At 44.6% G+C, this 8,887-nt stretch overlaps 1 protein-coding gene across 1 annotated transcript in view; it reads left to right on the top strand.

Moving 5' to 3' along the window:
- RTN4 (reticulon 4) overlaps window positions 1–8,887 on the top strand; it is a 62,322-nt gene that overhangs the window by 545 nt on the left and 52,890 nt on the right. The gene's annotated exons all lie outside the window — the stretch shown is intronic.

Raw genomic sequence — 8,887 nt, 5'->3', positions numbered from 1 at the left:
CCCCCTCCACCCCGGCCGCGCCCAAGCGCAAGGGCTCCTCCGGCTCCGTGGGTGAGTGCCGCGCCCCGTACCCCGCGACCCCCGTGCGTGCGCCCTGCTCCCCGCGACCTCCGTGCGTGCGCCCTGCTCCCCGCGACCCCCGTGCTAGCGCCCTGCTCCCCGCGACCCCCGTGCGTGCGCCCCGCGCCCTGCCCTCTTTTGTGTGCGGTGCCCGCAGCCGCGGGCCCGCCTCCTCTCCGTCCCCGGGGGGCTTTGTCTGCAGACGTTGGGGTGAAGGCACCTCCCCTGGTGGGAGGCGCGGGGAAGAGGGTGGGGCGGCCGGGCGAGCGCAGGCTTCATTGTCTCGGTTTCGGGGAGCACGTGTACCCCACCCTCTCCCGACGTGGGTCCCTGCGGTCTCCCCAGTTCGCGGCGTCCCATCCGTGGTCGGGGTGCATGGAGGAGCTAGTGGCCAGGGTTTCGGGATGGCTAGGCCTTGGCGCCCTAAGCTTTTTGGAAAGGCCTTTTTGTCTGCTCAGGATCCCGGGTGGCGCGGTGACCAAGCTCTCAGCCGCTAACCGAAAGGTGTGGAGTCGAGCCCAGCAGCCGCCCAGCGGTAGATGACCTGCGGGTGGGCAGTTCTTGTTTGCCCCGTGGGGTCGCTGCAAGTCAATATGGACTAGACAGCAGCGCGTTTGCATGGGTTTGGCTTGACCGCCGCGCCCTGGGGTTGCATCCGGAGAGCAGGACCATCCAGGGGAGTCTCTGGTCATCCAGCCCCGGGCCTCGCCGGGGTCGGACAGTCTCTTCCAACCTCCCGCGCTGCGCTGGTGGGGAGCTGGCCTCGTGGACAGACGTCCACCGTGACTCGACTGCGGTGAAGGCAGAGCGCCTCCAGTGGTGTGGCCTGCGGACAGTTAGGGGAGAGAGGGTGCTGGCCAGGCGCTGCCTCCGCCCAGCTCTCCCCGCCTGGGATGGGGCAGCTCCCCAGCCGCTAAGCCGAGCCTGGGAAACGGGGTTGGCGCAATGTCATTGCCGCACAGCCTTCTGACAATTAGGGGATTGGCCGGTGGGGACCCAGCCTCTCAATGCACCAGACTATCCTAAAGGCACAATGGTTTGCATTCATCCAAAGGAAACCTGTGGATTCCATCGAATTAAATTTGAGATTGTTTGAAATAGTTATTTATGTAAATTGGTTAGAAAGACTGTTGGGTTGTGTGGGGGTTTAAGACTTTTTTTTGACCATCAGTGATAAGTCCTGTATGGTCTGTAATCACAGCAGTATCTGATTATATATTCTCTCTTCTGTTAGAATTTTTAGGAACACTGTCTTTGTCTTGTGATGCTAGTCGTGTTCCTAGTTAAGAGCTGGATGGAGTTTTAAGCAAAAGGTCAAGGATCAGGAAGTATAACTGCTTAGTGAAAAAAATCTTTATAACCTTGTAGAATTTTTCAAGTGGTTCATGTTCCAGAAAAAAAAAAAAAACAAAAAACCAAAATGAGCCACAATGAATTTTTTTCCACCTTTCCATTTCACCGGCACCGGGAAACAAGCCAGGTGCTTCTGAATATCATTTCAGGATTGAGTGGCCCCACCCACAAAACTCACTACCCCTGGGCCCATTCCAAAGCTCCCTTGCATGGCAGAGGCTGTAAATCTTTATGGAGGAGACTTAACCGCCTTTCTTTCCTGCAGCACATGGTGGATTCCAGCCATTGACTTATTTTGATGAGTAGTCAGATAGGTACAAGCTGTGTCACCCGAGCTATTCAAAACTCTAAATATATGAAAGGTCTTAGAAGATGAGAAACAAGTCGGTTTTTACTTTTTTTGTGCCAGACATATTTAAGGGAAAGTTAAGATGTAGAAAAACATAAAGCAATAAAAATCTTGGAAAAAGGAAATGTAATGATTGATGGGTATATATTGTTGTATATTAACTTGTCATTCCGGGTCCCGGAAGAGGAACTGAAAGAAGACTCCTCTTTGATAGAACGGTGATTCAGGAGGTCAGCGTTCCTTTATGATCTAGACTGTTGACTCTTAAGTCTAGGAGATGAGAAAGAATATTGTCTCCCAAGGATTCTGCATAATTTCCTAATTTTATAAAGGCTACTATCTGTTTGGAGACCAGATAGTAGCTGGAGATCTTATAAATATACTGGAGACAAACTCTGGTGGCTTAGTGGTGAGGAGTTGTGCTGCAAACTCAAGGGTCCATAGTTTGACTCCATCAAGCTGCTCTTTGGGAGAAGGATTGACATTCTCCTCAAATGCGATTGATAGCCTCTGAAACCAGCTGGAGTGTCAGTTGTAACAACAGCACTTGGAAATTTTCGTTTTCTTAAATGCAAGAGTATTGTGATTACAGTTATAAGTAAACCAAGACAATTCTTTACCCTTCTGCCTCCTCAGGACCTGCCTGAGGCTGTAAATCTGAAGGAGAGGAGATTGCCTTTTCTCAGACTGCTAAACTTCTGGATTAGCAGCCTAGCACTTGGAATTCTTAGACTTAACTGTCAAGAGATTATGATTTCCAGAGTATTGATTCCTTCAACATTTCTTCTAGACTCAGAGGGAATAGCAGTAAACAAGACAGTGTTCCCTTGAGGATGGGAAGGGCAGTTAATAAACACACTCAGAAACAGATCACCAATTATTACAGATAGTACACAAACTCATAAACACAGAAATGGGTCAGCGCCGTGAGGAAAATGAACAGGATGATGATTAATTAGGGTGTGTGAAATGTTCCAAGCATCTCTTGGGGAAGGTAATTCTGCAAACCTGAGAATCTGTAAGGACTCCTGAGTAAAACTTAGGCGAGAAGTAACCCACGTGGATCCTATCTGGTGTCTTAATAGGCTATGGTAGAAGTTGGGCTTTTTAAAGCAACAAGTGTTTTTAATATGCGGCCCAAAAAGAATCTTACTTTGATTTCAAGTCTTAATGCAGAGTTTTGGAGCTTGAGTTTTGGAGACTGAGGGCCGATGTGAACAAAAACAAAAGAGAATTGGACAGAGTGTGGTTGTGAGCTGAGGGCTTCTCACTTATGTAACTTGGGCCTTGAAAGTCCCTGACATTAGCATGTGTAATATTGCCATTTGACACTGTTTTTGAGTAAATTGTGATTTTAATCATTAAAGTGATAATTTTGTGGTTTAATTCTTGTGAAGCTGTTCTGTCCTGGGGCCATCCCATTGCAGTGTGTTTAATGTTAAAATGAGACTAAAATTTTCTTTCACTTGATGGCCATTTTAAATGGGGAAACTGGATTTGAGAAGTTCTCCATTTAAGGCTGACTTTGAGCCAATTTCTCGAGAATGTTTTAAAACGTGTTCCACGAAGATCATAAAGATCTGTGATGATCGTTAATTGATATTCTGCCCTCCATAGTTGATCTTTTTTTTTGGTCCTTTATATTATGAAACCAAAAGTTTTTCTTGTTCTCATTTCCAAAACATAAAATCATTTATTTTTCACTTCTTTGATGAACTGCTGTGTGAGGCATTGGAAAGCCTTTGAATGTTTATTGGACAGAGGCAAGGTATCATGAAAGAAGTATTTGGAAGAGGAATGGTGACTATTTAAGATTGGGTAGAAAAGCAGGCGAATTGCTTATTTGCAGGTTTTTTTAGTTCTGATAGATGAGGAAGAGCTAAATTAATTATTCATTCAGTGATAATTCAGAAGAGATGAGATGAATATAAAAGGCTTTAAGAGCAGTACAGTAAGGATTGATAAGAAATACTATTAATTGATAGTAATTCCTTATTTTTTATAATTACAAAGCAGCTTTATGAAAGAATAGGGCTTGGAAGCCATGGATATAAATATAAAGGAAAGAACTCACTTTTGCAGACTCCAAATTAATAATTGTAGTGGAAATTTGGGATTTTTTTGCAGTGGAAATTTGTATAAAATTAAATATAGTTTATGGGTTGGAACGAAAAATCATTAGCTTTTCTGGACGTTTATTTTAAAGGCATTTACTGTGTAATTTATGTTGGCCTACAAACAGAAATTGTACAAGATTTTGAGCGATATAAAGTTTTAATCATTAGAATTAGTTCTTAAGACAAATCGCAAATAAACATTAATGTGACAATCCCAGGAAATGGAACTCTTAAAAAGAAAGGGATATCATTCCCTTCTTTGCCTTTTTAGGTAACAACAGCAAGAAATGAAAGTGATAAATTGAGGCATTCTGTACAATTTCTCTTGTTAAACTTTTTGGACTAGGAAAACAAGCTCAGCCGTGGTGTGTTCTTTGTAGAAAGGTGAACTTACGTTTTAGATCAGCCCCTAGGAAGTTCTGTCAAATTCGTGACTCTTTTAGTAAATTTTAAGATTTCTCAACTCTTTTTAAAAATGAGATAGGTCTGTATACCACATTGCTAAACTTCTAACAGTGTGGCACAGCATTTATTCGTGTAAATATGGAAGTCTTTCTGTAGTGTATAGAACACTCATGAAATGGAGCATTTCATCTGTTGTCTCGTCATTGACTCTTGTTTTATGTATTTGCCACAAACTTGAATGAAGGCTCCAATGTAGAGATGTTTTAAAAACTATTATGTGCCAACCAGATGAGTGATTTTCCTTAAATCTTCTCTGGAAGTCTGAATTAAATGGAAATATTGCTGATACACGATACCGTCGTGTTTGACCAGTGGTCTTGGCCTCTATAGAGCCCTCATTAAAGGCGTGAGGTACATAATTTGTCACTTGTACAGGTGGGTGCAACTTTTAGACAGCCGTCAAAACTTTTATTATTTCTGCATAACCTTAACGATGCTTGAGTGTATTTGGGAGTGTTTTTGATGTTTAGAAAGGTACTGTAACAGACATTTGATTAGTATGAGAGATGAATTATACATACTCTAGTTTTCTTAGAAACGACATTTAAAAGGCAAGGGAAGAGGACAGAACTTTGCAGGCTGGAGACACCTTGTGTGTAACACGGTGTTTTCCCAGTGTTTAAATCACATCTGTCTTTTTCACAGAATGCTTTGTGCCACTAAGCATCACATGGCTGTTCTTATAGTTCATTCTTAGGGACTTTTTATTCTTGTTTCTAAATAAAGGCTTTGAAAGATCCCTCTTGGGACTGACTGCAGCAGGGATAGGAAGTGTAATTGCAGAACCATAGTTCACAAGCAGCCTTGAAATGGGTGAATGTGACCTTTGTGGCTAGCTGGTGTGGACAGAGACGTGTGCAGTGAGAGACTCGGGTGTTACTGATGCTGAGGTCTTCTCAAAGTAATGCCGCCACCATCTCTGTCAAACCTAAAGGAAGCTTTGCTAATGTCACATTGAAATTGCATGTCTTTATGTTTCTTGGAATGATAATAGTTTTTAAAGATTTTCCTCACGTGTTAGCATTCGTTTCTCCCTCATCACACTATGTTATACTGTTATTAAAGCTCTGAGGGTGGCCGGGTCTGACCTCCACTAACTGCACAAGGAGGGAGGAGACCTGGCCTACAGCAGCCACAGTTGTAAGAGCAGTTCCTGGGAGGCCAGCCACATCCCCTCGCTGTCGCATCGACTTCTGTCTGTTCTGCCACCATCCGTCCTCTCACTGTTCAGCTGCTTGGTCTGCGGAGCTGCTGCAGTGGCCACACCGTGTACAGTGTGCAGTTACTAGGAAGTTCACAGGTTACAGCTCAGGTGGAAAAGCAGGTCCAGTTCTTCAGTCAGGAGCTGGCAGGCCCTTTGACCTTCAGCCTCAGGCCAATGTGAAAAACTCTTTGAAGTCTGACCACTTATCCGGTATGTTACAGACACCCCTCTCCCTTTCCCTTCCCCTTCCCTTCTCCCCTAACCCCTTCTTTCCCCTTTCTTTCTCCCCTCTTCCCCTTTCGCCCCCTCTCCCTCTCTCTCCAGCAAGCAGAGGTGAAGGCTCTGGCTCCGTGGGGCAGCACCCCCAGGTCAGCTCAGTCTCAGGGTCTGCCCTCTTGCTGCTGCTTCTCCCATCTGGGTTCTGATCTGACTTACCAAGAGTCTCTGCTCTAAATGAACACATGCTAAACAGCCAGAGAGGCCTTTTTTTCTGACTAAATCTGCACAGTTTAAGCCTAGAGGGATGGTTAGCGTGCGTGTGTGTGTGTGCGTGTGTGTGTGTGTGCGCGCGCGCGCGCACACGCGTGCATTTAACTCATTCACATCAGTAGCGCAGTCCTGTTCAGACGTGTGGGGAAGGACAAAGCAATGGTTAGGGAAAGAATTTTGAAAAAAACTGGACTTCTGCACCAGCACAGCGTAAACGGTTAAGAGGTTTCCTTACTCCCCCCTGCCCCCTTCAGGAGGGTCTTGGTTTCCCAGGGACAGTGCTCCTGGCTCAAAGGCAGCACCTCTCAGGCACTTTTAATCTGCCAGAGGCTCCCCAGAAGACGAAAGATGGGCAGTCTCCTCCCATGCAGTTTACATCCTGGGGAACCCACTGGGGGTTTTGTTTTTTTTTCCACTGAAACTTCCCCTCCACAAGAGAAATCAGATTGTGTGTACCAAAGAAAAGCAACTATACTACCTGTTTTCCCTGAGGAAAAGGGCTATATGATGTTACACCTCCAGTTCTGAACACAGCACTTTAAATGTAGTGGTGGCTGTGTCCAGCCAGTGATCAGGACCCACAGTGGCCTCCTCACAGGGGAAACTGCCTTGTGGGGCCTGGATGGTACTCTCTGGAGGGGAGTAGGTCACCATGTCTTTCTCCTGCACCGCATGCTGGATGGATTGGAACCACTGACCTGGGAGTTAACAACCAAGCAGCCCTTGTACCACCAGGGAACCTTTCAAATGTGGTGGAGCTCTGGTGCCCTAATGGCAAGAAGCTGCACTGCAATCCCGAAAGCATGCGGTTCGAATCCATCAGATGCTCCTCTGGAGACGGAGGGGCTGTCTCCTCCTGTGCCAGTCGGATCCGATTCAGCGGTTCACAACAAAAAATTTTATCAGTGGATAGGATAGAATTACTTCAGTATTTTCTCAGTAAAAATCCCAAGTCTTAATGAGTTAAAGACATTTATCTCTTTATATGTAAACAGTAAAGAACTTCAGTACAAAAAGGGTATCGTAACCGTTTTGTTAACCAGACCTCTCAGATTCTTTTCCTAGAGCCAGGATCTGTCTGCCTGGAGATACTCTGCTTGTAAATATTTCTTTATGCATATATACCTCTCTCGCTTTATATTAGAAAAACCAATATACAGTTAATCCTAATTTTCCAGTGAGGCCCTTTTCTGACAATGCCATCGTAAGTTAATAGTGAGATAAAAATCTCACAATTTTTTGTTGTAATACCTCTTATTATCAATATCTTTGGAGCTCTGTTGGCCTAGTGGTAAGGAGTTGCACTGCCAACCCTAAGGCACATGGTTTGAATCCACCAGCTGCCCTGAGGGAGAAAGCGGTGTTGACTCTTCCATGGCTCTGAAAAGCCTCTGGAGGGTCAGTTGTGAGTCCGTTCTGACCTTATGGCACCAACAGTTAATGACATCACTGTCTCTCTGAATTTTGTCTTTCGGGCTGGCATGAGGATGATAACCTCAACACATCAGGTATAATGTGTATGGTACGTACTTAGAGATGAGACTCTCTGAAACAGCAGCATCGCCCAGAAGGACTGCTATGACTGCAGCTTGGCCACCACGTTAGGGCGACCTGTACACGGCTGCCACCTGCTTGGCTTTTCCTTACAGACTTTGAGACCCTTCTCTCTCAGTCTTAAGTAATCTGTCTTTTTCCCCCCCTAACAGCTGCCAAGAGTTCCATAGAGGTACCGTATTTTTTTTTTTTAAAGTCAGATTCTCACTAATGTTTTATTTAGGCTTTTAACCTTTCTCTGTTACCAATAATTCTGCTCTAAATACCTTTAAATAGTGCGTGCTTTGGCAGCTCATACACTGAAATGAGCACAGTACAGAGAAAGCAGTGTGGCCCCTGCTCAAGGGTGACAGGCAAATGCGTGTAAATACCCTTAAATAAACTTTGGAAATACATGTCAGGTATGTTTTAGAATAACTACAGGTAGAATTAATTTTTCAAAGACTTTGTAGAATTAAAATTTCAATCAAACTAAAAAACTTTTATTCATTGGCATCCAGTTGGAACTGACTCACTGCTATGAGGGTTTTTGAGGGTGTAAGTCACCCAGGAGGTGATAGCCCGCCTTTCATGTGAGGATTCGAACAGCCAGAGAGGCACAGCCTGTGGGTGTATTTTTTCTACACACATGGTTTTTGTTCTCATGTATAGTTTTGAAAAAGTAAAACTTAAGTGAGATAGAAATAGCAGCTTTTCTGGTCTGCTTAGTAGGAAACACTTGAAGTATTGGGTTACACGGATAACTGAGAATTTGGTTTTCCCTTTTCAACCTTGATGTGTGGTTAAGGCATTCATCTGCGGCCTATGCAGAGCTGGCGCTTGGAGCCCACCAGCCGTTGCTCTGAAGAAAGGAGGGCCGGCTTCCGGAGAGATGCGGAGGCCCTGCACACACGGGCAGGCTATTTGGTTCTTTCTGCTCTGCCCTCCAGGCTGGTTGGGAGTTGAAATTGCCTAGAAGCACTTGATTAGAAAGACTTTAGTGGAAAGAGAATCTGCCTGCACATTTTTCTCATGTATGTTCAGTGAGTTAACTTTTCTAGTGACAGGAAGATTATAAAACATAAATCCAGTAATTAAAAACTCTCGTGGATGTTCTTTAGTCAGAAAAACATTAAAAGTGGGTTGTAGAAATAAAAGATTGTTGGTACCAAGAAAGAGAGACAGAGTGAGTGAGTGTGTGAGAAAGAGTGAGTAAACAGTATGAGTTACAGCTTTAGAAATACTTTTTTACTTTCCCCTCTGTACCATTAAGCACTGTTCCAATACACTTTATTTTGGGGGGGAAATTTTCTTTTC

The sequence above is a fragment of the Elephantulus edwardii genome, unplaced genomic scaffold (genome assembly GCF_000299155.1).
Source record: "Elephantulus edwardii isolate Elephantulus edwardi_28Jun2011 unplaced genomic scaffold, EleEdw1.0 scaffold00011, whole genome shotgun sequence".
NCBI classification, from domain to species: Eukaryota; Metazoa; Chordata; class Mammalia; order Macroscelidea; family Macroscelididae; genus Elephantulus; species Elephantulus edwardii.
This window is presented reverse-complemented; position numbering and strand designations above follow the sequence as displayed.